At 49.9% G+C, this 26,803-nt stretch overlaps 1 protein-coding gene across 8 annotated transcripts in view; it reads right to left on the reverse strand.

Annotated features, from left to right (window-relative positions):
• Atp2b2 (ATPase plasma membrane Ca2+ transporting 2) overlaps window positions 1–26,803 on the reverse strand; it is a 313,447-nt gene that overhangs the window by 225,297 nt on the left and 61,347 nt on the right. For all 8 annotated transcript variants that reach the window (XR_010065612.1, XR_010065611.1, NM_012508.8 and 5 more), the window contains 1 exon segment: window positions 20,687–20,732. The gene's annotated coding sequence lies outside the window, so the exon portion shown is untranslated.

The following is a 26,803-nucleotide window of genomic DNA, read 5'->3' on the forward strand; positions in this document are numbered from 1 at the left end:
TGATGGCTGAGCATTAAAGATGTGATAATAAAAGAACACCCTCTAAGGAAGGGTTTCTCTTGGAACTTTCCACAGCATCCAGCCAGGCACCTGGGGAGCCCAAGACCTTCCTAGCAATAGATCCAAATGATTCACAGAAAAGCCAACCCTGTGCTCTTCACCCTAAGCCCTGCCTCCTCTAGACCCACCTCAGTTGTTCTGGTAAGAATACAAGCATTTGGGGTACCTACATTATACATTTCACTCTAGTATTTGGCATCCCAAGTGACTGACTCCAAGCAAAGCGTGTTCCTGACAGCAGCAGCTTAAGTCTGTGAGCACCCACACAATGGAAGAAGAGGTGAGGCCCCATTAATAGGTGAGGAAAACGAGGCCAGGGCCAGTTTAGGGAGGGGACCCATCTGAAGGGAAATAAATAGTTATATGGGACTAGAGGATGCTGTACAGGGCAGGGACCTAGGATACCAGCAAGGCCTTGCCAGACACAGGCTGGAGGCCACAGTGCTACCTTGCTCAAAGACAACCCCACAGGATGCTCTAGTCTGCCACTGCTGGCTGTGTGCCTGCTGTCTGCTGGGCCCTGGGAACACCGTGGTGAGATAGACGGATGCAGCTACTGCCCTCCGCAATGGGTAATGTGAGTGGGTAGTGGCTATGAAGCCAAAGGACCCAGTCAGACTGTGAACTCTGAGCTGGGACTACCAAGCAAAGCCAGGTCTACCCAGTGGGAGACTAGAAGGGGCCAAGAAGGCCCAGGGAGCTGGAGAGGGCCAGGGATCTGTGGGAGGGCTGCCAGCTACCTGAGGGGTGGAATGAGGAGGGGAAGGGAATCCGGTCTCTGCTCTCTGATGGGAGGAGTAGGTATATCGGGCCCAGGTCACCTCTGAGCTGTGAGGTTGGCGTTCAGAGTTCTTTCTCGTTACTTCTGTGGGTCGTTACACAGCATCTGAGCACTTGGAGGCTCCATGAGGGGTGCTGATCTCTCTAGGTGCTTCCTAACACCCATAGGTCTGTGACACAGGGGTTACTCGTGTGGACTGGAGAAGGACAGGCTGTGCTTTTTCTCCTGTGCAGAGTCAGATTGGCCACTCTCCCGACACAGGGCATTTGCCAGATGCTGCGAGTCACGGGATTGTCACCCCCACATCTCTTGAGCCTTTTCATCCTCTGTCTTCCTACCTCTCTGTACTCACTCCACGCTGTGACCCAATGGATATCTAGCAGACCTCTCAAAGTGACAGTATTCCTCCCTCTCTACCTATGCAAATGAGCACCACCCTTCCCAGGAAGTCTCTCACCCTCCAGCTCCCTCTGCCTCTGCTTCCAAGCTGCCAGTGAGTCTTGGCTGGTGTTGTGTCCTAATAGATTTTGAATACAAACCAAATGCTGTTGTCTTTCAGGCTTGCACACTTATCTGGCTGTGGACCTCGACAGAGATGCCCCTGCAGTAGTTTAGAAACTCAGCTCATTCATTTTATATATCTGAATCAGAGAGGTGGGTATGTTATGTACAGCTGGAGGAGGATGCAGGGCTTAGTCAATGTGAGCAGTAGCTTCTCTCTGTAGGGAGCTGTCTTGGGTTGTAATCTTCCAGGAGGAGAAAGCTGCTGTGGACATTTTCTACACACACTGTCAACACCTGCACATGGGCCAGAGGATGACCTCTGGGATTTCTTGGTCCTTGACCTGGGGACCCATTGGTCTGAGATATTGAGATCCTTGACTCATGTCAACAACACAATTTACTCAGGGCTTTCTCCATTCCCCATACTCTCCTGTCACACCCCAAACACATCCCACTGTTCTCCAGTCACTCCAGTGGTCCCATAATTAGACACGGGCAGTCAACGCAACTCTTTCAAAGTCAGTCCCCAGGACAGCTGACATCCCCCTCTGCCCACCTCTGTGCCAGCATGCCTCGCCTGAACCCCAGCATCACTATGAACTCTAGAGTACAGGATTTCAGTCATGCACTCCTCCCCCATACAGCTTCCTGGGTGGGGGTGGGGTGGCTCCCCTGCTATGAGAACGACAGGCATTATTACACTCAATCTCCAGTATGTTCTTAATGGGGAGTAGATGTCTTGTCTCCACAGTGACCAGGAAACATAAAAGGTGATGGAATGTTCACACCTTAATTAGGCACAAGGTTATACTCATATCTACTTGCCAAAAGTCATAGAACTGGATGCTAAAAAGATGAATTCTACCACATGATAAGAGATACAGAGCAGGAGAGATGGCACAGTACTGAAGAGTACGGGTGCTCTTCCAGGGGACCTAGGCTGGATTCCCAGCATCCACATGGCAGCTCACAACCATCTATAGCCCTAGTTCCAGGGGATTCACTGCCTTCTTCTGGCTTCTGTGGGTACCAGTCGTGCATGTGGTATAGAAACACACATGTAGGCAAAACACTCAAATGCATAAAAATAAAATACATCTGAGAGGTTTGGAAAGAGATACAATGACTTGGGAACACTTCTTTCTGCCAGATGCTGTGAGGACTGTAGCCTCATCATCCCCTACTGCCCTGGCTGTCCAGGATAGTGAGCCAAGGAGAAGAAGGGCCTCTCGGTGCTTTGTTTGTATGGGGAATTCCTATGGCTACCAGGGCCATGGATACTCCTGGTTTGTGAGTTCTGCTCACTGCTCCAGAAACTTCTCCTCCATAAGCACAGTCCCATACAGGGAAGGAGGTGACTAAGTTACCACTGGTGAGGAATCTAAAGTACCTACCCTGCGACTGTTTTCCAGTCTCGGAGGTGGGGAATAGTTTCCAAAGATCAGCCAGCTCCTGGGGCCCCTGTCCTCCCAGTCCTAACATTGCCACAAGCCACAGAACAGTGACCCCAGGCAATAGGCTGCCATGGGGATGGATGTGAGTGTCTGAATGTTGAGCACAGGCAGGTGAGGTGGGAGTGTGCCAAGACAGGAACGTTCTGGGCCCTCATCCAAAAGCTGGGTACTACACCTGTGGCCAGCCTGGCACTGCCTCCAGCTGCCCCTGGCTGTGCTTGAAAACCCTGAAGAGAAGAGTCAATGTCGAGAGGCTGGGGAGATGACTTAGTGAATGAGGCGCTTACTAAGCAAGCTCAAGGACCTGAGGGTGAGCTACAGAACCCAGAAAAAAAAGTCAGGCATGGTGGCATATGCTCGCAACCCCGTCACTAGGGAGAAGCTACCGTCTACGTGTAAACTGGCCAGCTTGCCTAGTTAACTTTGTGAGTTCCAGGCCAGTGAGAGGCCTTGCCTCAAAAAAATAGAATGGACATCAATTGAAAAATGACACCCGATGTTTCCTCTGGTTTCCCCACATATATGTGTGTACATCTACGCGCGCGCGCGCGCGCACACACACACACACACGCGCGCACACACACACACACACACACACGCACACTCATGCATGTGTGTACAAGACTCAGGAACAAGATGCTCCCTGAGTTAAAACACACACAGATCTGAGGCTCCTGAGAAAAGGGGGACCGCAAGATATTTGGCATGCAGAGATATGGTATGGTTTTGGATAGGGTTGGCTGGCCTGAGATACTGACCTTAGCACACATGGAGGCTCCCTCACTCATTCTGTGCTCTTCTGGTGAAATGTTCTAGGCATCCAAAAAGACCCATGATTTCCTTCCTTTCCCTTCTGAATGCAGAAACTCAAGGAGCAAATGTCACTGGTCTTTTTCCTGCCACACCCTAGGGCCTCGGTCCATCTGAAAACAGCTATCTGGCTGGAGCTCACAACCACAGCCATGAACCCTGAAACCCACAAGCATTAGCCTTTGAAGGAGCACGTACCTTGGCCTCTCTAGTGCTTATGGATCCACACAGGTAGGAAATGAGATCGCCATCCCCATATGTAGGTAAGCAGATGGAGGCTTTGGGGCCAGATCTTAAACTTGGGTCTGAATTACTTTCAATGCCATACTTCCACATACTCATGCTCCCTCCAGGTATGGTGACCACAGTCGGTTCTTTGGTCATGGCGCCTGGAGATAGCTATTTATTCTCTCTGCTCCAAGAATGGGGGCTTGTCAGGACCATGGAGAGCTCTAGGCAGCTAACTATTGATTGGCTCTGGGACGCTGACCTCAGCACTCTCTGAGCAGGATTCTCCTACTCAGGCCAGAAGAGCTGGCATATTCTATCCTGGGCCTTCAGCTGCCTAACATCGCTAAGTATCTGGGTGCCTTCTTGGAAAAGAGGGGAGCTAGAGACCCTCAAGTCGAGAGAGAGGTAGAATGTTGGCTATGAAAGCAGAAGTCAAGGCACTTCAAGGATGACTTTCTGGGGCTAGAGAGATGGCTCAGAGGCTGAGAGCATTAGCTGTTCTTACAGAGGATCCTGATTCAATTCCCTGCACTCACATGGTGCTTGTCAACTGTAACTATTTCCAGGGGATCTGATGCCCTCTTCTGGCCTCTGCAGGCATGGTCATGTGTAGGCAAAGCACCCAGACCCATAAAAAAAAAAAAAAAAATGAACGACTCCATTTTACTTGGGTTTTTAATTTAATTTAATTTAATTTAATTTAATTTTATGTATGTGTATGCTTGTGGATGCATGCCCATGTGGGTGCACATGGTGTGTGTGTGTGTGTGTGTGTGTGTGTGTGTGTGTGTGTGTGTGTAGAGGCCACCTAAAGAGGTGTCTTTCTTCAGCAGATAGGCACCTGGTCTTCTGTTAGCTCTCTCACTGGGGTCTGAAGCTTGCCAAGTAGGCTGGGCTGGTTTGCCAGTGAGTCTGAGGGATCCTTTTGTCTCTCTCTTCCCAGTGTTGGGATTACAGACCTGTGTCCCACACCTGGAGTGTTATGTGGCTTCTGTCAATCAAACTCAGGTCCTCAATGCTTGTGTGGTGAGCACTTTATTGACTGAGTCATCTTCCCAGCGGGCATGCCTGTCTTTCTCTTTCATCCACCTTTTCCTTCTTCCCTCCCTCCCTCCCTCCCTCCCTCCCTCCCTCCCTCCCTCCCTCCCTTCTTCCCTTCCTTCCCTTGCTTCCCTTGCTTCCCTGTCCTTTCTAACAATTATCTCTGGGCCAATCCTCCCTGGGTGTGATGGAGCAAGCCTTGGCGGAGAGTTCTCACCAGAATCACCTGGGCTCAAGGCTGAGGCAGCTTGACTGTATACAAAATACCTTATTGTGACATTGTCCTGCTCCAACCTTGAAAGACCTTGAGTGCAGCCAAAGAAGGGACTCAAAAGGATGAGATTATTCTCCCAAGGTCACACAGGTAAGGCATCTCAGAGCTAAAAGTTGAACCCAGGTCATCTTCACATCATGTCTCTGAGATGCTTTGGAAGAGACCCTCTCACTTTCTGTAAGATACCACACTTAGTGGAGTTATCTACCTGGTGTGTGTGTGTGTGTGTGTGTGTGTGTGTGTGTGTGTGTGTGTGTGTGTGTTTTCCTTTGGGCAAAAAGCATTGAACACAACTATAATGTATTCTGAATCCCTCTGTCCATTGCTGATTATCAGGACAACAGCCTGCTTAGCAAAATAAGAGCCCACATCTTCCCTGGGCTGTCGAGGCTCCTTGTAAATGGACCCCTGTCTAGTCTCTGCCTTAGCCCCCTCTGCTGTCTTCTTTGAGCACCAATCTCAGGACAAAGCCCAGAGTCTGGGTTTGTTATTTACGCTCCCTGGAGTGGGCTTCTAATCCTCTCCAGCTCTGACTCTTACCATCCAGGTCCCTAGGCTCTGGGCACTCCTCAGTGATTTCCTCAGCTTCCTGCTCTCTCTCTTAATTGTGGTCCCTTCTCCCTGAGGGAGACTCTGGCTCACTCTTCTCAGTGATGTCCCCATGCTAAAGAGATCTGCTCCATGACTGAACTCCCACCACAACACCCCCCATGGCTAGTGTCATTGAGCTGTGGTTTCACGTCTATCCTCCTGGGGATCAGGGACATCTGACATGCTGGTATCACATTGTGGCCTCAGTACTATCCAGTTTGGGGACCTTCATAGAAAAGTGTCACTCAGAGAAGCTTTGAACCCTGGGCAGGCTTTCAAATCAGACTTAGCATGATGTGAGATTCATTTGTTTCTCCCTGGTGTTGGGAATGGAACCCAGGTTTCCGTTACCTGCTAGGGCATGCTTTCTGCCACCAAGTTACGCTCCAGTCAGGTCACATCTTAGGTAGAGTCTTTGCCACCAGCCACCATGTCTGGAGACACGGTCTGAGCCAAGAAAAGGTGAATAAGGAATACGGAGTCTATGTCTTGCAGTGACATATGTCACACACAGGGGACAGGCGGAGTGCAAGAATCAGATAATTACAGGAGATCACTCAAGAGGTGTGCACAGTAGTGCTGGGTGGGGGGGATTGGATTTCACAGGGCTTCTTGGCTCCAGGAGATATGGTTATCTCAAAGCCACAGACTCCAGGGCAAAGGGAGACAGGTGAGAAGCATATTGCTACCCACAGGCCTCTGGGGTTTGAGATCTGTCTGCTCTGCTTGGGTAAGTGGTGAATGGGTTCTGTACAGGGAAGCAGGGAGAGGCTGGCAAGGAAGATGATCTCAGAGAGCAGGGGGCGAGGGTCATGGGGGCTCCACAGATGCCTGGCTTGAGCTTAAGCAGAAAAGTCATCCTCAGTATAGCACCCACAGAGTCCCCGCTGTGTAAGGGAAGTGTCAGAAGGAACATCTCCCTCCTTCTCCCCAGGTATAACTTCCCAGGCTCCTGGTGATCTCATGCTCTGCAGGGGCCTGACATAGTCCCTCGTCTCCTCAAGTCAGAGGACCAGGACAGTATGTTCAGCCCCAGCACTGCAGAGTCAATTAAAATGGAATCAAAGCAAGCCCTCCGGATCAAGGGTGAAACAAAAGGCCCTTTCACAGTGGGAACTGGCTCCCTTTACAGCCCTGCAGTGGATTTATTCTCAAGCCTCTGGTTTCAAACTCCCAGGTCCAGGGCAGATTGGGTTCTCCATCAGACAGTTCGAATGTTGTCTCCTTCTTCCTGCCCTGACCACAACAGCTCTGGCCTGGAGGAAAACCCATCTTGTGTCTCTGTGCTAGAAAATGGTGTAGGATCTGGGTAGGACCTGGGCTAACGAGCTGGGGTGACCATGGGGTAGAGAGTTAGGTGAGATGAAGTGTGCCTGGCTAAGGAGTCCCAGGAGAGAGGTGGGGACAGTAGCGTAGCTTATCCTGCAGCCGAGGATCCCAGACCTCCACCCTGCACTCCAGCGAGGCCTCCAGATTTTAGTCTTACAAAGGCTTGGAGGTGCTCTAAAAGAAGAGGTTCCAATCATGTAGGGAACCTGTAAGCACAAGTTTCCTTGTGTGTACCATGTACCCACTGTGCACCAGGCATGAATGGCACTGGGATAGCCTTCCCTACCAGGCTGATGTCTAGCCCAGATTCTGATGCTAAGGATGCACACTGAACAAGACCTCTGAGAGGAGGCCTCATACAGGCAGGGGGACTGAGAACTCTGCCCCACCCCTGCTGTGAGACCCTTCTCTTACCCTGACAACTGGAGGTCACTGAAGCCCTGGCTAAGAATGACATTGGACCAGAAGGTCCTCAAGATTAGGGCCACAGCCCACCAATGGTCCCCTCACAGACAAGGAGGGACATCTGCAGACTGCATCTGCCTGCATAGCTCACACCGGACAATAGGGAAGCCAACATCTGTGTGGTCCTCTGACCCCAGAGGTTGAGCAGGGTCCAGGTGGGAGGACCGACCCCAGCTCCCTCCAGCCACACCTTCCTCTTGGAGAGAAGGGAGCTACAGCATTTCTCCCCAGCTAAGCCTGCTCATGGCACACAACTCATTAATATGGGATTAAAGGGATTCCAGGCCCAAGCACTGCTTCTTAAAGTGCCCAGGGCTAACCTGAGGTCAAGTCCTGCAGGGAGGCTAAGGGGGACTGGGTGAAGGACTCCTCTGACACACCTTCTTTCCTGCCACCCTGGATGGGTCTGGACTTGTCTCCTGTTCTCACCAACAGGCATACCAGAGGCATTCCCGATTCTTGGGTCCTGAAAGAGACCTGTTCTTTCTAGAATCCAGCCCACGGCTGCCTTCCTCCCATCCTCTGGCGGAGTTACAAGGCTACTGCTGACCTTGCTTCCTGCACAGCCTGCTCCTGAACTGAGGGTGCAGAGAGGTGTCTTATGGGAGCTCTCCTATCTCTGCAACTGCATTACAAAACATCCCACAAGGCTGTGCTCCATGGCACTGCATTTACAAAACCCTCCCACAAGGCCTGTGCTCCATGGCACATGCAGGCCCTACTGAGATCATGATCTGCAGTGTGAGACCTCAGTCCAGGAGGAGAAGGGGCTCTAGGACAGGACCTTGCACACTGGCTGGCCCTTCCCCGGAAGGCAGAGGCAGAGCAGGCAGCAGGCGGAGCTGACTCCCAGCATTCTCTTTTCCTCCTCAACCTCAGTTGCCTTGTGTTCTATTTGTGAGATATAACATTACACTCTATCAAGAAGTATCATGATGAGTTAAAGGGATGCCAGGCATGGGAGTGCATACCAGCACTTGGGAGACTGAGGCAGGAGGATCACCACGAGTGAGTTTGAGGACAGCCCAGACCCTGCCTTAAAAGACTAACAAATAAAAACAACAGATTAAAAAAAACCCATTAGTAGGATCAAATAAAATGGAAAACTGATTAAAACAAAAACATCAGATTGGAGTGGCTGTGCAGCCCAGTGGTTAGGCCCTGAGTATGATCAATGAGGCCCTGGGTTCACCCTCAGTGCCACAAACATAAAACCATGAATAACCAGCTACGAACTAGTGTGGGAGGTCTTCAAACATGGCAGAAACCTGTTTCTGGTACTTGGTGGAAGGTGGGGGCTGGGGGGTGGGGTGGAGAGGCTGGTGCCCTCTGCTAGTCAGCAAGGATATTACCTAGATGCTGGTGGCAAAGCTGGGAGGTGACCCAGGTCACACCCGGCAGGTACCACCCTGCTACACTGCCTTCCTCCCTTGCCTTCTCGTTGAACTCATCTTCATGGTCCCAACTTCCCTACCTTCCCTCAGCTCCTTTTGCCCCATCTCAAGGTCGAGGGAGGGAGACCCACCTCAGTGACCCCCACGGCCAACAGGGTCTCTGCCCTCTTGTTGAGGGACACTCCTTAGTAGCTTCTCTTCTCTGGACCCACTATCTTTCTTCTGTAATGAAGTCACAGGGGTAGGGATGTGGCTCAATTTGCAGAATGATGGCCTAGCATGCATAAAGTCCTGGGCTCGATTCCTAACACTTTATAACTGGTGCTTGGTAGAGTGCCTCCAAGAACTGGACATCACGAGCACTTTGAACAAGGTTGAACTGACTGCTGTTTCTAATGGAGGAGTCCTGGGTTCAAATCCAGTCTCTGCCACTCTTTTGCTGTCTAAGCCTCAGTTTCCTCTTCCACAAAACAGGGGATAGTGGGCCTACTTCCACAATGAATGTTGTGTAAAACAATATGAGGGAACTCCCAGCCTCTGTTTAACATTTTGTGGTAGCAACTTGTGGAGCCCTGAGTACATACTTGCACAGACATGTGCACATTCACAAGCATCCAGACAACTCCATGACACATCTGTAAATGTCATGCTTTTCCAGTGTCTGTTATTCAACTTCCCCTCACTTGTGACCCTGGTCTTGAAGTATGTGGAAGCGAGGAGGAGGCCAAACTCCTAGGCAGACCACCTGGTGTAGTCACACCCTGACTGTGTGATTGTGGTGGGCTATTTCTCCTTTCTGATTGTCTGTGTGAGCATTGAAAAGGCCTGGTAGGGGAGCATCCAAGAGAATTCCACAAAGTAGAGGGTATTTGGGTTGCTTCCTGTTGTCGGGGATCCCCACAAAGATGGCATCTCAGGGTTTCAGTACTGTAATCCCAACCTTAGGTCTTTCTCAAAGCCAAGTGGAAGCCCTGACAGTCTGGGGAAAGGGATAAAGGTAGCTGATACATGCTAGACCAGCCAGCCTTAGCTGAGTCTCCTGTCCACCTGTTACCTTGCCAGGGTCTCTGGTACCTATTGGGACTTGAGGACACTCTCACTAAGTGATGTCTGACAGAGTCCCTATGCTGCCAGCCTGCTATAGCATGCTGGATCACAACTCAGGGATGCCTGCCATTGGGACACAGGACATGGGGTATGTGCCCTTGTCTATGCCTGCTTCTCTGTCCTTTGCGTCATTTAAAAGGCCAGATCCAGCCTCCCCACCTCCATACCCCAACCTGTTTCTCGTCCAATGTCCCAACTATTCTTGAAAAGCCCCTAAGCAACCGGAGACCCACTGTCCACCCAGACTCTTCCCTTCCACTCACCACTGACCCTTGTCACCCTCGAGCAGGTCAGAGACACCTGACCCTTCACTTCCTGACCCTGCTGCCCCAATCCTTTATGAATGGGGAATTGCGGGCTTCCCTCTAGGGAGGGTTCCCCTCTGTCTGTCTTTATCCCCTTCCATAGCAGTTTCTTTGACCCACATGCCAAGCATACAAATTGATTGCTGTAAAAATCTGCCTGAGTGACCACTAGGACTGAGCCCAAACATCTGGCATTCGAGACCCTTTATGACACAGCCTTGTCAGCCATTCCACAGCCTGCTTAGGTCTACCTAGCCTGTCTCTAAACACTGTCACATTCTGTATGTCCAAGTATTTTTATGTCACACCCACACCATTTTGGCTTCCTCCTGTTCTCTTCTAACAAACTCCTACTTGTCCTCTACAACCCAACTGAAATGGCCCTCTTTTATGAATCTCTAGCACTCTGAAGCCTAACTGGATTCTGTGAAGACCCTCTTCTATCACACTTCATGCTCAGCACCACAGTTACTTAAGCATCCATCCTCTTGGCAAGACCAGGGGATGCTCTAGGGACATGTTATGTGCCGATCTTTCTTGACTCCCCTGATACTTTACAGAAAGCCTGGCATGTCTTAGCACCTCAGTACACCTCTGGCAAAGAATGAAGGAAGGAACTTGGGACTTTCAGGAAAACCCTACAGCGGACTTGCTTTGGGTACAAGCCAGGAACAACCTTTCTTCCCTAGAACTCGGACACCTTGTGTTTGGGTTGAGCCAAGTCCTAGGCTGCTTCGCAGAATCACCAGGAACAGACTATTTCCCCCTTCAGTACCAACAGCAGGAGCATCAACAGCCTTATCAGCTATTTCTCAGGAAGTCTTAGAGCCCGTGGGGCCGCTGCATAGCTCGCTTACCTTCCACAGTGTATCCCAGGTGAGCTATGCCAGGCCAGTTGACAATCCCCTGTCTGGAGCTCTGGCCCAGGGGTCTGCAGGGTCTGGAATTGTGAGCTCTGGCTGCTGGTGGCAGAGGCCAGAGCTGCTGCAGAGCCTGCAGCCACCCCCACCTGGGACTGCGGCTGTAGCAGCAGCCAGGAGCCTCGCCTCCCTCCCTGCATCCATCAGTCCAGCTCAGTCCTGCCTTCTGCAGCCTCTGTGGTGGCCAGACTGCATGGAGATTTCCAAGTGCGTGAGAAGAAAAAGCTATTAGAGGTCCTAAAGAGACCGGCCTCACATCACTGCCAGCCAAAGTGCCTCCAGAGGGCGTGGGATGTGGCGGCAGATGGCCAGCTCCCAAAGGCGGCCCCTCCACCAAGAAGGACATGGGTCTTGCTCTTCTGGGGTGGCAAACCTCACTCTGACTTCGGTGTCTATGGTGGGTAGCTCTAGGAGGCTGTAGGACTCTGTAGCAGCTCCCTCTGATTTGCAGGTGACGGGCTGTTGGACCTGACACCGAAAGATGCCATCCTGTGATGTCTCAGCCCCCACAATGGACCACCTCTGATATCACCTCATGGTCTGAGAGTCTGTCATTGGGCTTGCCACAGTTCTTTTTTTTTTTTTTTTTTTTTGGTTCTTTTTTTCGGAGCTGGGGACCGAACCCAGGGCCTTGCGCTTCCTAGGCAAGCGCTTTACCACTGAGCTAAATCTCCAACCCCCACAGTTCTTGAAAAACCGAGAACTCAGTCAGCCACCCTGACTCAGTCTTTCCACACCTACCTTTCTTGCTGGGACTCTTACACATTTGCAGTAATGGAAATGCATGCATTGTGTACCTGTGTTTATAAATCCATTCCCCCCCACCCCATTCCAGCATTGGACACCCTTTGTTAATCATGCTCCCTGAGCCTTCCTTTCTGACACCAGCACTTCCAAAGTGGAAGATTCACGGGCTCATTTGGGGGTTATTTCTAGGACCTTTGGGAACTTTCTTGTGTTTAAGGTCAAAGGATTCCCAAAGTGAGGCAGACATGTTTAGCTTGGAACACCCAGATCTAATTTCCTCTTTCTGCATGGACCTGGCTTTTGAAAAATTGCCCGTACTGCTGTCAGGTGAAGTTGGCAAGAGGGGATCACATGGTCCCTGAATGCTGGGCTCCCCACTTGTAGCCCAAGGCATTGCCAGACTCAGCACAAAATTTGCCCACCTCAAAACACGTGGGCATAAAAGTGGCAGACTATTTATTGTGCCTTCGTCCTTCTTGAATCTTCTCCCCATCCACATTGCCTGCCTCCTGATCTGTGACTAAGCACTACATGTTCACGTGTGAGGAAAGGGAAATGTCATGGGCTTCCAGGTACAGCAACTGGCTTGACATGTCCCCCACTGAGAATGCCTCAGGCCTTGCTCACTCTGAATATTTTTGTGGGTCTGGAATTCTTAACAGGTTTCCTAATGACAGGCTAGCTTTTATTCTCCCGAAGCCCCATTGCCCTGGATTTAGTGCCTCTTGTAATATTTTTCTTCCTTCTTCTCTCATTCTCTGCCCTAGTTAGCTTTAACTGTTAACTTTGCATAGCCTAGAGTCATGGAAGAAGAGAATTTCAATTGGGATGTGGCTTAGACTGGCTGATGGGTATGTCTTGGGGGATTTTTTTGATTGCTAATTGGCATAGGTGGGCCCAGCCCACTGTGGGTGGTACCATCCTCTAGGCAGGAGGTCCTGAGCTATACGAGAAAGCTGGCAGAGCATGAGCCAGTGAGCAAGCCAACAATTATCATTCCTCCATGGCTTTAACTTCATGTTCCTGCTTGAGTTCCTGCCCTGACTTCCCTGAATGATAAACCATGACCTGGAAGTGGAAGCCAAATAAACCTTTCTTCTGTAAGTTGCTTTTGGTCAGAGTGTTGTGTCACAGCAGCATAGAGCAAACTAGAAGAGTCCTTCCCTCCACTCTCACTCATCCTTCTATGCTTTTATGGTGTAGGAAAATATTTGGAAAAGAAATGAATAGGGGCTGATTTCCCCCCTGGGCATTAGTATCCCCTTCGTGAACTTGGTGACATGGGGACCTGGTACCATGTCTGTGTTTGGCTTAACTGACTGGGTATCCTTCCAGAAGACACCCTAACCCATGGCTCAAGACTTAGTACCCATTACCAGAAGGGCCACTCTCTGTAGCCACCAGACTGGCCACAATAGCACCCATCTGAACCTCCTGGAGACACAGTCCCACTGGGGTCCCTATTCTCTGTCTCTGCTTCGCCAACCATCCTCACCTCAGTCCTTTGGTTAAAGATCTTCCCAGCTTTCCATTCCCCCCAATCACTCGCTGTTAGGTACCTCAGCATGGGCACCTGCTCCTTTCTCTCCTCAGCTGTATTCACTCCCAGAGGAATCCAGGGCGTGCTTAATGTGTGCTCTGTTTCTCCTTCAGCTTAAATTCTTCCATCCACCTGCTCCCCCACCCTGTGTGTCCCCATATGCCACCAAAGCCCAGAAGCTCCCATGTCCCTGACCAATCCCTCTACTTCCCCCTGCCAAACTCAGGCCCTCCCTTGCAAGGCTTCTGTGGCTCTTAGAGAATGCTTCAGGCCTCCACCCTGCCACCCAAGAAGGAAACAAACTTGTCTCTGTCCCTTAAGGTCCTGGATTTTTGCAAGTGATAAGAATGTCCTCACTGTCACAAGCCTCATCAATAACAGGTGGCCTTATGCTGGCAGACATGAGACTTATGACAGGAATGGAGTACAGAGAGACATGGGCAGGCAGCAGGTCTGGGTTTAGAGCTGACGAGCCTCACAGGGAGGGCTGGGAATGGAATTCCATCTCAGGGTTCCTGGCTTGTGACATCTTAATGCAAACTGAGGACTGGAGGACACAGCATGGTCCTGGCTACAGAGCACACCCATGTCCCAGGATGGGAAGGTGCCCAACTTGGACATGAGCTATGTTTTCAGCACCCACCTAGACCTTATCCTGAGTAGGGTTAGCATCTGAATGGCCTGACTTGTCTTAGATAACTACACTACAGTGTGAGCACCCTTTTCTGTGTTCTGTGAGATGCTCTACCAATTTATCTTGCTAAAAGGTTACAGGACTCCAATTCATCTTAAGTTCAGTAGCCCAGGGATTCCAGTTATGAGTGGCACCTGAGTGGAGGCAGCTTACTGGGGACTTAATAAACCTTGAACTTGGGGGATCTACATTAGCTCTTAATGGAAAGTTCTAGAAGGGAAGTGGAGGATATCAGTTGGTATCAAAGTACCCCAAGTCACCCTTTGTCCTCACAGTTTCTTCTTCTCTCACACCAAGGACCATAGCATGTTGTATCAGCTCAACTTCCCAGAAGCTCAAAACATGGCTGCTTCTACCTCCACTGCCCCGGTCCTGCCACTACCTTTCCTCCTGGGTTTGTCAGAAACACCCCCTTTCCTGGTCCTGTGCTTCCTCCATGAGTCTAAAGTACACTCTACAAACAGCTCTGGGGTGGATGTCTCCCCATCCTGATTCTTTCTAACCCACCTCTTCCAGGCTCACTTCTAAGGGCTCCTCCCCAATCTGTTCTTTCAGCATTATGACTTCCTGAGGTTTCTAGACAATCCTTGCTTCAGCCTGCCATGGGGTTTGCTATTTCTTTTCACCTAAGTGCTTTTCTGGGTCCTCATACTCTTCATTTTGGGTCCTCATATAACATAGTCTATTTCCCCTTTTTGTTCACCCCTGCCCTTCCCCATCCTCTGCCCCCACACCCTTTTATGGAGGCATTCTTCAGGATAGTTCCTGGCATCTGACACATATGGATGGGTTCTTTTGCTCATGGTCTATATCCCTCCAATAGAATTCCCCGAGGGAATGGCTAACCAATGACTGGTTCATCTGGAGACCCACACCATGAGAAGGAGCCCAACCCTGACACGATGATATTCCACTCTACTTGTTGACAGGAGTCTAGCATAACAGTCATCAGAGGGGCTTCACCCAGCAACTGATGAAAACAGAAGCAGAGACCCATAGCCAAACATTAGGCAGAGCTTGGAAAATTCGGCAGAGGGGAGGATGGTAGGAGCCAGAGGGGTCAAGGACACCTACAGAATCAACTAACCTAGGCCCATAGGAGCTCACAGAGACTGAACCACCAACCAGAGAGCATGCATGCGACAGCCTTGACCCTCTACACATAGGCAACAACTGTGTAGCTTGGTCTTCATGTGGGACTGTTAACAGTGGGAGCAGGGGCTGTATCTGACTACATTGCCTGTCTCTGGATCCCTCTTCCCCTAATCTGAGTGCCCTGTCTAGCCTCAATAGGAGATGTGTGTGCCTAGTCCTACTACAACTTGATATGTCAAGGCTGGTTGATATCCATGGGAGGCCTTAACTTTTCTGAAGAAAAAGGGAGGAGTGGAGAGTAGAGGTGAGGTGAAGGGAAAGGACTGGGAGGAGAGGAGGGAGGGGAAACTGTGGTCTATCCAGTAAATAAATTAATTAATAAAAACTTTCATACCAGAGCTGAATTATCTTGGGCTATTTTTAGTTTCCTTTGAAAGCCATTCACTGTCCACACCTCTGTTTGACCTTACAAACTAGTGGCTTCTAAAATCTTACAATGTATTCTTAGCTGACCATTAGTTTCTACCAATCAAAAGCTAAAACTACCATCACACATCATCAGCAAGTTATAGCAGACATTGTCCTGCTTGTTGTAACAGACCTGTGGTCCCCACCAATGTATTCTGTAAACACTTTGATCCTTTGACTTATGACTTTCTTTGTTCTATAAGTAATAAAACATCATAATGTTGAGAGAGAGAGAGAGAGAGAGAGAGAGAGAGAGAGAGAGAGAGAGAGAGAGTCTTTCCTCCTGAGATCAGGGACCTCCTTGGTGGCTCCATCTGCCCCATCACCCTGTGCCTACCACATGACTCAGGGTGTCAAGGCTAGACCAATAAATGTCTCTCCTAGAGGAGACTAGCAAAGATGACTCATGGACAACCTGTTACTTGTAAACATGTGGGTGTAACACTTTGCTTTCCAAACACTTTTAAATAAAGATTGATTCACACCGATGTGGAAGGAATCCCAGAAGGACTGGGCAGTTTCTGGCAATCTCTGTTAAGGTAAGGAATGCTTTGTGACTAGGTGACACTGAAGCTGCAGCAGTGCACCACGCAGGTCACCCCTGTGAAAGCCACTGAGGGATTTGAGGTTGAGTCAGTCAACTGCCACCGCTACTCTAACTGCAGGATCAAAAGGTCAGTGGAGAGCTTGAACACAACCTTTTTCTTTATAAAGTGTACTGCCTTGGGTATTTTGTCACAGCGATGGAGAATGCCTAATACAGCTGGCCTGTTCCTTCATTCTGCCATTGTTTTTTAAGATCAAAATAACTTTTGAGTTGACATGCAAAACATTACTTGTAAGGTCTGGTTTATAACATTTGGAGCCCACTGTATATGTTTAATGTCTTTGATATCAGTGCTTCTTACCTCAAAGCACTTCCGAATTTTATTACAATGAGCGTACGTAGTGAGTGATTTTACTGTGCCTCTCAGACGTCCACCTCTGTTGACAGGCTTAGTTGGGGACAGTTGGTCACATTGCTGCCTCTGGTCTTGCTAGATAGGTTGAGGTCAGCCAGGTTGAGAGTTAGCTGGGGCCCGTCATACCTCACAAGGAATGGCTCTCAGTCCACACTCACCTCCCTCTGCCCATGCTCCAAACTCAGGGTGGCTTTGCCAAGTAAGTGGCCACAGTCACCAGGACAGGTACATTGAATGCTTCCCCTCAGTTTAGCTGCTGAAGCCCCAAGTCTCTTCTCCCCAGAACCCACCTGGGTGTACGAGGTCCCTCACCTAAGATAAAAGTTAAATTAGATTTCCCTCTTCACTGTGCTTCTGGTTTTGAACTTGGAGCTGCTCCTGAGCTACCCCAGGATGGCACAGTCTCTGGTCACAGCACCCTGTGCCCAGTGCAGGAACCATGATCGTCTGCAGCAGGCCTGTGTGCTGTGCTGCAGACTAGGATGCTCAGTGGGTGAGGTGCACTGATGAGTTCTTAGCATCGCTATTTCCATCGGTTGGTGAGTCAATCAGGATGGAACCCCATTGTAAATCATCTCATTGAAAGACAGAAAGTTCTGAGTTAAAATGAGGTTGTGAGTGTGAACCCTCATCCTATCCAAGTGATCCTTACAAGAAGAAAACAAGATACCAACATCACAAAGAAAGACCCCAGGGAGGGTAGCAGTACAGAGTCTTCAGAAGCTACGCCTTGAACTTGGACTCCAGTCTCTGGAGTCACGCGAAGATAAACTACTGCACGAGCTGTACCTTCCCTGGTAGAGCCCAGCTCACTCACACTCTCCAAGCCAGTGCCCTCAGAGCCACAGTTCTGGGGGTGGCATGGAGACTAGAGGAAGGTAGCAGCTTTGGGGTGGGAGACTAGAGGGATGATGTTCTCAGTGGTTGAGAGCACTTAACCTCCTGCTCTTCAGGAGGACCTGAGGTCTGTTCCCGGCATCCACATAGCAGCTTACAACTGTGTAACTCCAGCTTCAGGGGATCTGATGCCCTCTTTTGGTGTCTGTGAGCATTGCACACACACACACACACACACACACACACACACACACACACACACGGTAGATAGCTATGCATGAAGGCAAAACTCATACACATGAAATAAAGATTAAAAAAATTAAGCAATCTTTTTTAAAAAAAGGTTTTAAGAAAAGAAACACTTCAGAAGAACAAGTATCAGCCCAATCATTTACTTCATACAATGAATTGTAAAGTGCCCATGGGTTTCTATAGGTGGGCAGATACATGGCTGAACTGGAACTGTTCTGGGAATACATAGAGGCTGAACAAATCACCATGAAAAACTGAAGGATCTTGGAGAAGCACAACAAAGAAAATGAGCCCCCTGCCCACTCCCTGTAAAGTTTTTTTTTATGGTTTTCCTTAGTTCCCCTCTCCCTTCCCTTTCCTCCTTCCCCCCTCCTCCGTGGCTTTTCTTTCTAACCTGTGTGCTCTTCCCATATATTTACAGAAACATCATTTTGGCAAACTGCCTCTCCCCTTAACTCTGAAATATGAAGGTGTTCCCTACGTTATTAAAGGTTCTTCTCAAGCAGTTTTTCAATGGCTGCCTTCCAGCATCTTCCATATCTGCAGGTGGCTGCAATCTGCCCCACTTGGGCACGCACTTGTTTCTATTTTTAACTAATATAAGCACGCCCCGATAAACATCGTCCTGAATGCGTCTTTGTACACATCTCAGGCAGCTTCCTTGGGGCGGGCTTCCTGGAAATGGGATTACTAGTTAGGGGTTACTGACATTCTGAATGAGGAAGCATTAAAGCTTTCTAGTCATTATGGTGTTTTGCTGGGCGAGGGTGTAACCATTTCCTAGTGTCTGTGACATAATTTTAAATGTTTTCCAAAGATAAAGGGAAAAGCAAGAGAAACCTGGATCATCTACATCCACTGTCAGCACAAGAAAGGGGCTTCCAATCACTGACTGAAACGAAGGTGCCTTTGAAGTAAGAACCCCAGGAAGGGAACAGAAGAGAAGAGTTGATGAGACAGAAAGGAAGGGGCGGCCTGGCTGTTTTACTGATGTGGGGTGGGGAGCCTTTTTGTAGATGGAAAGGGAGCAGTCTGCGTATCTGCTGTTTGGCAAGACCATGGGCTCACACTTTACCCACAATGCCCTGGGGCAGGATCCATGTGGACTGGTCTCTGGCCCAGCCCTAGGAACTGAGCAGAACACCTCTGGGAGCCTCTCATACCATCATGGTGCCTGTTCGGCCTTCTTACTCACAAACATGACAAAGCTCTGCTATGATAGGCTGGAGAATGAGGCCTGCCTGTGTCTGTGGAGGTTGAGTCAGAGAAGCCCAACCTCTCTAGTGGGGACTTGTGATGGCCACCATGCCCACCTGCCATTTGCTCATCTGGATGACAAACACTCATGGCTACGTTAACTCCACTACTGTGGAGACAGCTATGTGATGGCCAGAGGAGGGTGCACTGACTAGACATGTCACATAGACAATGCAGGAGAGAAACAAAACACCCCTCAGCATACTCCCAGAGAGAAGTAGGTGAAGCTGGGAGGAGCTTCTAGCTCCCATCTCCAGGAAGGGTGATGATTTGTGGGTCCCAGGGTCCAGTCCTTCCTCCTTGCTGTAGCCTGACCTTGGGTCTGTGTCTCTGTCTCCTCCCTTCTTGTGCTCAGGTTGAGTTAATTCGAGACCCTCATAGAAAGAAGCCAGCAAGCCAGGCTCCCCTTACTTAGATGCATGCCTTGTCCTCGGATATAAGCCTAAGTTCCAAAACAGGTCAATCATGACCTGATCCAGTGACTACCAAATCAGAGCAGGTGGCCCACCTTCTCCACTCTCATCTGCCAGAGCTGCGGAGCTCAGCTCCCAAAGCCCTGGCCCCTGCTGGTGCCAATCTAGTTGGGCCATTACTGCGGTAAATGGTGCCCACTGTGCAGACGGCATTTGAGAAGAAACGTGAGCTTCATGTTTGACCTGTGTCAATTACCTGGATCAGAGCACACAGAAGTCACCCTTACCCATTCTGCTGTGTCTAAGAATTGTCACAGCTACCCCATGGGTAGTTGGATGAAGGTTTCTCATGGGGTGTGACACAGAGGACGCATTTGGGTCCCACTAGTTAGCAGCAGGAGAAGGCTGTCCTTCTATCAAACACCCTCCAGCTACCATTCCATCCCTCTAGGATGAGAGTCAGCTCCACACACATCTACCAGGCAAGGGAGAATTCTACAGCCACACTCGCAAGGCACCCTCCAGGCACAGGCACTGTCTCTAAACCTTTGCTAGTAAGCAACTACCTTGGAGCCTCAGACACCTTTCACCAAGGTGAATGGCCCAGGCTAGCCACAGGGCTCTCATTCTGTACAGGACAGAGGAAAAAACAAACAAACAAACAAACAAACAAACAAACAAACAGGCTGGCTCAGAGCAGCCAGTGGGCTCCAGGGATTTTCATCGGTCGGCTCTCAAGGCCTTGTTGAGCAAGTTCCATACACGGACTTTGCTCTCTCAAGTTCCTGAGCCCCACCCCCTTATTTTATAAATGCCCATTGGTGTGCTGACCTCAATGTGATGACAGTGAAATGAGTCTGATATAGTGAAAAGACACCACAGTGTGAATGACGGGTAAGATGGCCACACAAGCATATTGTTCTTTGAGAGACACTTCCCAGGGCCCCCAGAACTCCAGGCAAATTGGAGAGTCAGGGAATCAGTCCAAACTATAGCGCTCACACCCCCTTCACAGGTTCCCTCTCTCTGCACAGGGTCTGAGAGAAGGAGCAGGGTATCCAGGGGCTAGGCTACACACACAGAGGTTTGCAAATCCCAATCGAGGCTCTCACCAGAACAGGCATGTGCACGCAGGTGCAAGCCGCTCACACTCACCTGTCTCCTCGGCTGCTGTTAGTCCACACTCCGAGGGTGGCAAACCCTGCAGGAAGATAAAACCAGAAAAGCGTGTCAGAGAGCTTGATAGTCAGGGTTTGGATTAAATTTTAAATTAAAAAATAATAACTATTTTATGAATGGGGCCACCATGTCATCTAGGGAGAGCTGTCTTAGGGCTTTGTCTTAGGGCTTCTAGTACAGTATAAAGCATCATGACCAAAAGCAACTTGGAGAGGAAAGGATTTATTTCAGCTCACAACTCTTAGGTCACACTTTATCACTGAAGGTAATCAGAGCAGGAACTCAAGGGTAGAACCTGGAGGCAGGAAGTGAAGCAGAGGCCATGGAGGGGTGCTGCTGCTTGTCTTGTTCCTCATGTCTTGCTCAGACTGCTTATGCAGCCCTGGCCCCCCTGCCTACGGACAACACCACCCACAGTGGGCTAGGACACCCATATCAATAATTAATCAATAAAACGCAAATCTGCCATAGGTGTTTTCTCAATTGAGGTTCCTTTTTGCAGATGACTCCAGCATGTGTCAAGTTGAGAAATAACCAACCAGGGCTATGATGTAGTTATGGGAATCACACGTGCCACTGTCCACAGTTAGAGGCCAGAAGACAACTTGGGGGAGTGGGCTCTCTCCTTTCACCATGTAGTTGGGGAGATAGATCCAGCTAGATCTGGCAACTCCAACTTCAGGATGGAGAGGGCTGAACCCGTTCCTAGGGAAGTGAAGGATGGGAAGGGCTAGTGACTGGATGCATGTAGCCTACACTGACGGCTGAGGGACTGAGACGATCAGGGTCCTGGGGCCACCATGTCATCTAGGGAGAGCTGAGTAGAGGAGCTATTGGCACAGATGTAGACAGGAAGCCACTTGGCTGGGTACTCCTTTTCTGGTGTCACTGGTTTAGATGGGGTGGGAGGAGAGTTCCACACTGTGGCCCACAGAGGGTGGTGAGGACACCTGTTGTCACACAAGCATCAGGTCCCAGGTGATCTCAAGAGAAGGAGTAGACTGTAGACTTCGGTGTCTCTCCACCCATACCCTTACTCTAATCTTTCTAGACCTTTCCATTGGCCAGACCTAGTGGGAAGATGAACAGGGCTGGAGTCTGTAAGGCAGCCATCCCAGGATGGACCATCCCTGGCTGTGGGCAGGGTGGGGGCCTGAGGAGAATTGTCTTTCATTGCTCCAAAGCCATTGCCCCAGCAAAGCTGCCCCTCAACTACTAGGCTGAGCCTCGGACAAATACTGCTGATCTCATAATACAGAGTGGGGCGTTCCAGCAAAGCTGTAGAGTATGTGCAGACAGGGCAGCCTAGTTAGCAGGCAGCTGGTGGTGCCAAGCCTGTCTTGCGCAGGGGGTGGCAGGAGGGGTCCTTCCATGTGGTGCCCAGCTGAGACCCATGCAGAGAAGTGCTATACAGAAGCATCACAAACCTTGACACTTGCTAGAGAGCAAGTAGAAATTCATGGGTTACAGTGTGATGGCTTCAGTACTACATGAATATCACGTATGTTGATCTGATGGGGTTACAGCCATGTCCCTCAGCTTAGGCATTCATCATTTCTGTGTTAAGAACATTCACCATTTTCTCTGCTAGTTATAACAAGATACATACTATGTGGTGGTCAGTCAGTTACCTCTCTGTAGGCATTGGGAGATGCTCCTACCCACTGGTACCCCATGCCCATCAAGATCCCGTCTCCTTTCCCCATCTTCCCTGGGCTCTGGTAACTACTATCCTGTTCTATTCTGCTGGATCAACTTTTAAAAGCTAAGAACAGTGATTGTCTCTCTCTGTGTGATTTATTTCACTCAATCTAACATTCTCCTGTTGCATCCACTTCACCATCAGTGATGGGAAACTCACTCTTTTTTATGGCTGAGTAGTATTCTATCCATGTGTTTTTTTTTTTTTGGATGCACTCCTATAGCTAACAGAAAGCATGGAGTTGACCACTTGCCTTGCCTAGTGCCCTTTCTGGGAAGCCCCAATGGCTTTATTTCTACCCGAGGTCCTGAGCTCATGGGGATAAGAGTGTTGTCCCAGGTTGTAGGCAGCCAGTTCTGATCTCTGCGGTGCCCCATCTCCCCCAGCAAGGACCAGGATGAAAGATTGATGAGTTATCTGCCTTGGCTGCTGAATTTTTCATTATGAAGGAAAGAAGACCCCGTCCCTCGGCCCAGGAGGGCAGTTCTTGGGTGTCATCTCAGCTAAGGGTTTTGTCCTTGCTGACCATGGCTACGAACCTGTAACCACACTTTTCTGCCCATGAATAATGACCAAGGCTGGGAGGGGAGCTGCTCTCTCTTCTTCTAGCATGGAGGATTCTGGAATGACTCAGGGAATGACTGGAGGAAGCGAGTTAGGTCCCAGAGTGGAGTAGTAGGAATAGAGCCAGAGGTTGTCACAACTGTCAGTCAGTTCATACCCTATGTCCTTCTGAACTGCAGATGAACCCTGATCAGTCTGATCCTCTTACAGTCAACCAGCTGAGGGGGGCCAGCAGCCTTGGAGCACAGTTGCAGCTCAGGCCTTGACCCTTGCCTTGCCTCAGCTGAGTCAGTGCTCTGGAGAAGCAGGGCCCCTGAGATCAGCCAGAATGAGGGGGACCAACATCACAAGTGACCAGAAAGAGAGAACAGGGCAAGGCTGGGGGCCTGGCATCTTCCTTTACTGGTTTTGTTCCCAAGTGAGCTTCCTCTCTCTAGCCACAGGTTTCTCCTTCAAGCACTGGGGTGGAGATGGTGCTGCTAAATCTGGGGGGACTGGCAGATCAGAGGCTGTGTGGAAGGCATTGATGACCTGTTCATGAAGTTTCTATAGCAACTACAGGGGATCTAACAGGGGCTAAGCAAAAAGTCCATAGGGAAGAGTGGGCAAGACCAAAGCCACTGAAGTATAACCACCTTGGATTCCTGGGTAGGTGAAGTAGAAGGGCTGTGTGCTGCCAATCAGGAGGCTTTCTAGAAGAGGAAGCCTGAAGATACACCTTCTACAAGTCCACAGGGACTAATCTTGGGGGAATCCTGAGGTCCCTTCTGGGCAGACAGAGAAGCAATGAGGTTCCAGCATGCACCTGGCTTTCTTCTGGATGGTCCATCAAATCATGGGGCATTGGTTAATGTTCATTGGATCTTCACCAGGATTCTTACTTCCTTCAGGATTGCTTCAGCCCATGTAAGTCCCAGTTCTTCACATGTTAGTAGCATCCAAGACCCAACCCATGTACCCCCAGCCGCCTGTTTCCAGGAGCCCTGGGTTCCCATCTCAGGGCTGCCCTCTGGCTTGAGTGTCCCTGTTTGTGAGCTGGGGTTTAGGCTACATTCAAGCCACCAGATGAGCTTTGGGGGATGCTAATCTTCAGCACTCTCTAAGTCTGACACCACAAGTGGAAGTTTCCGAAGCACTGTCTGACGCTGGGCGCCTGAGCCCCTTTTGTTGATTTTATAAGAGACAAGACCTGGCTGAAGGACACCAGCTTCACTTAGCCCAGCTCAGCCTTTCCCATCCTTATTGATCTCAGGATCTCTTCTGGAGTCACCTGGCATTCCTCAGGATGCGCTCTGAGGAGAGGCGGCTCCACTGATGTCTCAGGCACCTTGCCCACTCTGCCAGTAAGAATCTGGGGTGTGGAATTTCACCTCTCTGGGTAACTTCTTCACAATGTTCCTATTTCATTTCTGGCCAAGGTGTGTGGATTTTCCCTCCATGCTCCTACTCAGTCTACCTCCCAAATCTTTGCATCAAACTAGCACGTATGTTTTCTCCACAGAGCAGGGCACAGCTCCTAAGGAGGAACTGCTTGGAGGGGGGCACTACTTCAACGTGATTAGAATGCGTGTCTAGGGCCATAGTGAATACTGAGCTCTAGGAAGCTCACAGGGGACTCTCGGCTTTGCATGTCAGACATCAGCTCTGACAGGATGGATGGATGGAGAATGAATTGAGATATGTACCATGCTGTAACCGTTAGCCTTTTCCCAGCTGCCCCATGTTCCTTAGCTGGTTTGTTTTGTTTTAACTGGAGTGGTGACTAAGCAGGGACAACGTTCCTTATGGCTGGCACCTGGCAGGAGCCAAGGTCCAGGAGAAAGTGAGCCTCTTTGTGTCTGAACAGAGCCAGTGAGCGGCAGCTCTCAGACCCCAAATACCCTTTTGAAATCTGAGCCCATCACGGGACATTTTTTTCAGATAAGGAATACAATCGATACTAGCTTAACTGCTCCAGAGGAGGGTGAAAGGACATACTGGTATGCTGGAGCCTAGCCCAGCCCAGCCCAGGCCTGGGGCTTCTGTTTTTTCAGACTTGTGTTACCAGAGGAGGAAGGGTCTTCGTGAGTCACTGGGCAGTGGCAGGACTGAGCAAGATGTCACTCTCTGTTTAGAGTTAGCTGTACCATGAGGCATTCAGAAGGCCAAACCCGGGGCCTGACACTTCCATGAGCTTTGGGGACTAGGGCTGTCACAGCAAGGTCTTTGGGAGAAAGGGCTACACCTGACACCCTCAAGGCTTGGGTTCCGCTTTCTGTATTGGTTTTCCTCAGAGGTCAGGGCCTGATGCACACCCACCAGGTTGGGTTACAGAATCCATTCCACTTCCTGACCTCAGGCTCCTGGAGGTCTCAGTGGGACCAGTTCAAGGGTGTCCACAGGGGTCCGAAGACAGTGGTTAGGGTGTTGCTAAGAGCTCTCCCTAGGAGTGGCCCATATCACCCAGGGCCCACATCTCCACTGTCACCTAGTGATAGGTGGTTTACTGCAGGAATGAGTTAGCTCCATGTGTGGTCCACTGGCCGGCTCCTGGTAGGGCAATCTGATGTAGGGAGTGTGGCCTAAACATACAGGAAGTACTGTCCACTCAGCATTTAAGCCTTCAGTCATTTGATTTTGAGTCAGGGCCTCTAACCCACTTTGTAGCAGAATAATCTTCCACTCTTGATCCTTTCGCCTCCACCTCCCAAAGTCTGGGATTAGAGGCCCCTCTTCGAATTTCTTAATTGCGATTTTCTACTTACGATGGGTTCTTTGTCCATTTATGAAACAAATGAAGGTTAATTTTAAAATAAAATTGTTTTGGTAACCGTAATGATGATGACAACAACAATACCAAGCTAAGCGTTCAGAATAAAACAGCAAGGGGTCTCAGTGTGGTTGCTTTGATGGGCAGCTATGGAGGAAGGTCTATAACGACAGGGCTCTAGGAATCTGCCACAGCTCACACAGGTACACTAAATGTCCATGCTGGTGTCAGAACTCTTGACAGACACAACAGCAGTGTTCACAGCAAGATCTGGGACAAAACCCTCAGAGATGCTGCTTGCACCCTTCCTGTTTGGTTGTCTCTGTGAGGCCAAGAGCAGAGCCCTCTGTAAGCGCAACCACTCAGCACAGAGGAAATTCAGGCTTCTAGCCCTGTGCCAACAGGGTCCTGCAAGCTCCAAGGAGGCTGAAAATGAGCCTCCCAGGAAGTCAATCATGGAGTCAGCATTCAGCAACAACCACAAAAAGGCATGGCTGAACACCGGGATGGAGGGCAGATACACAACGGAGAGAAAAGTGGGCAGGTGGGTGGATAGATGGATGGGTGAGTGGGGGGCACATAGAGACAGTGAAGGAGATAGATGGGTAGGTCAGTGGATGGATGGAGAAAGAAGGAAGGGGTGATTGGGTGGACGAGTATATGGATGGATGAGCGGATGGGTGGGTGAGTGGATGGATAGATGGACAGATGAATAGATGGATAGATGATGGATGGATGAGTGGGTGGGAGGATCAGCAGGTGATAGATGGATGATTAAATTAGAAGGATGGATGGTAGATAGAGATTCAGGTGGAGAGAGAAGGGGATGAACAAATGGTGGATGGATGAGTAGATACATGAATGGGTAACCACATCATCTTTGGTCACTTAGGACCACCTGCCCCACCTCACCTATCCATCAATGTTTCCATTCTGTACAGAACTAGAAAGTTCTCTGAGACCAGAGAATTTGTGGTGACATTTCTGATCCCATGGCAGACAGGCCAACATAGCACTTTCCCCTACCCCATACACTAGGGTGCCATGAGGCCAGGATAGATGTTGTAGCCTGAGAGCC

Source organism: Rattus norvegicus, chromosome 4, assembly GCF_036323735.1.
Source record: "Rattus norvegicus strain BN/NHsdMcwi chromosome 4, GRCr8, whole genome shotgun sequence".
In the NCBI taxonomy this organism is placed as follows: Eukaryota; Metazoa; Chordata; class Mammalia; order Rodentia; family Muridae; genus Rattus; species Rattus norvegicus.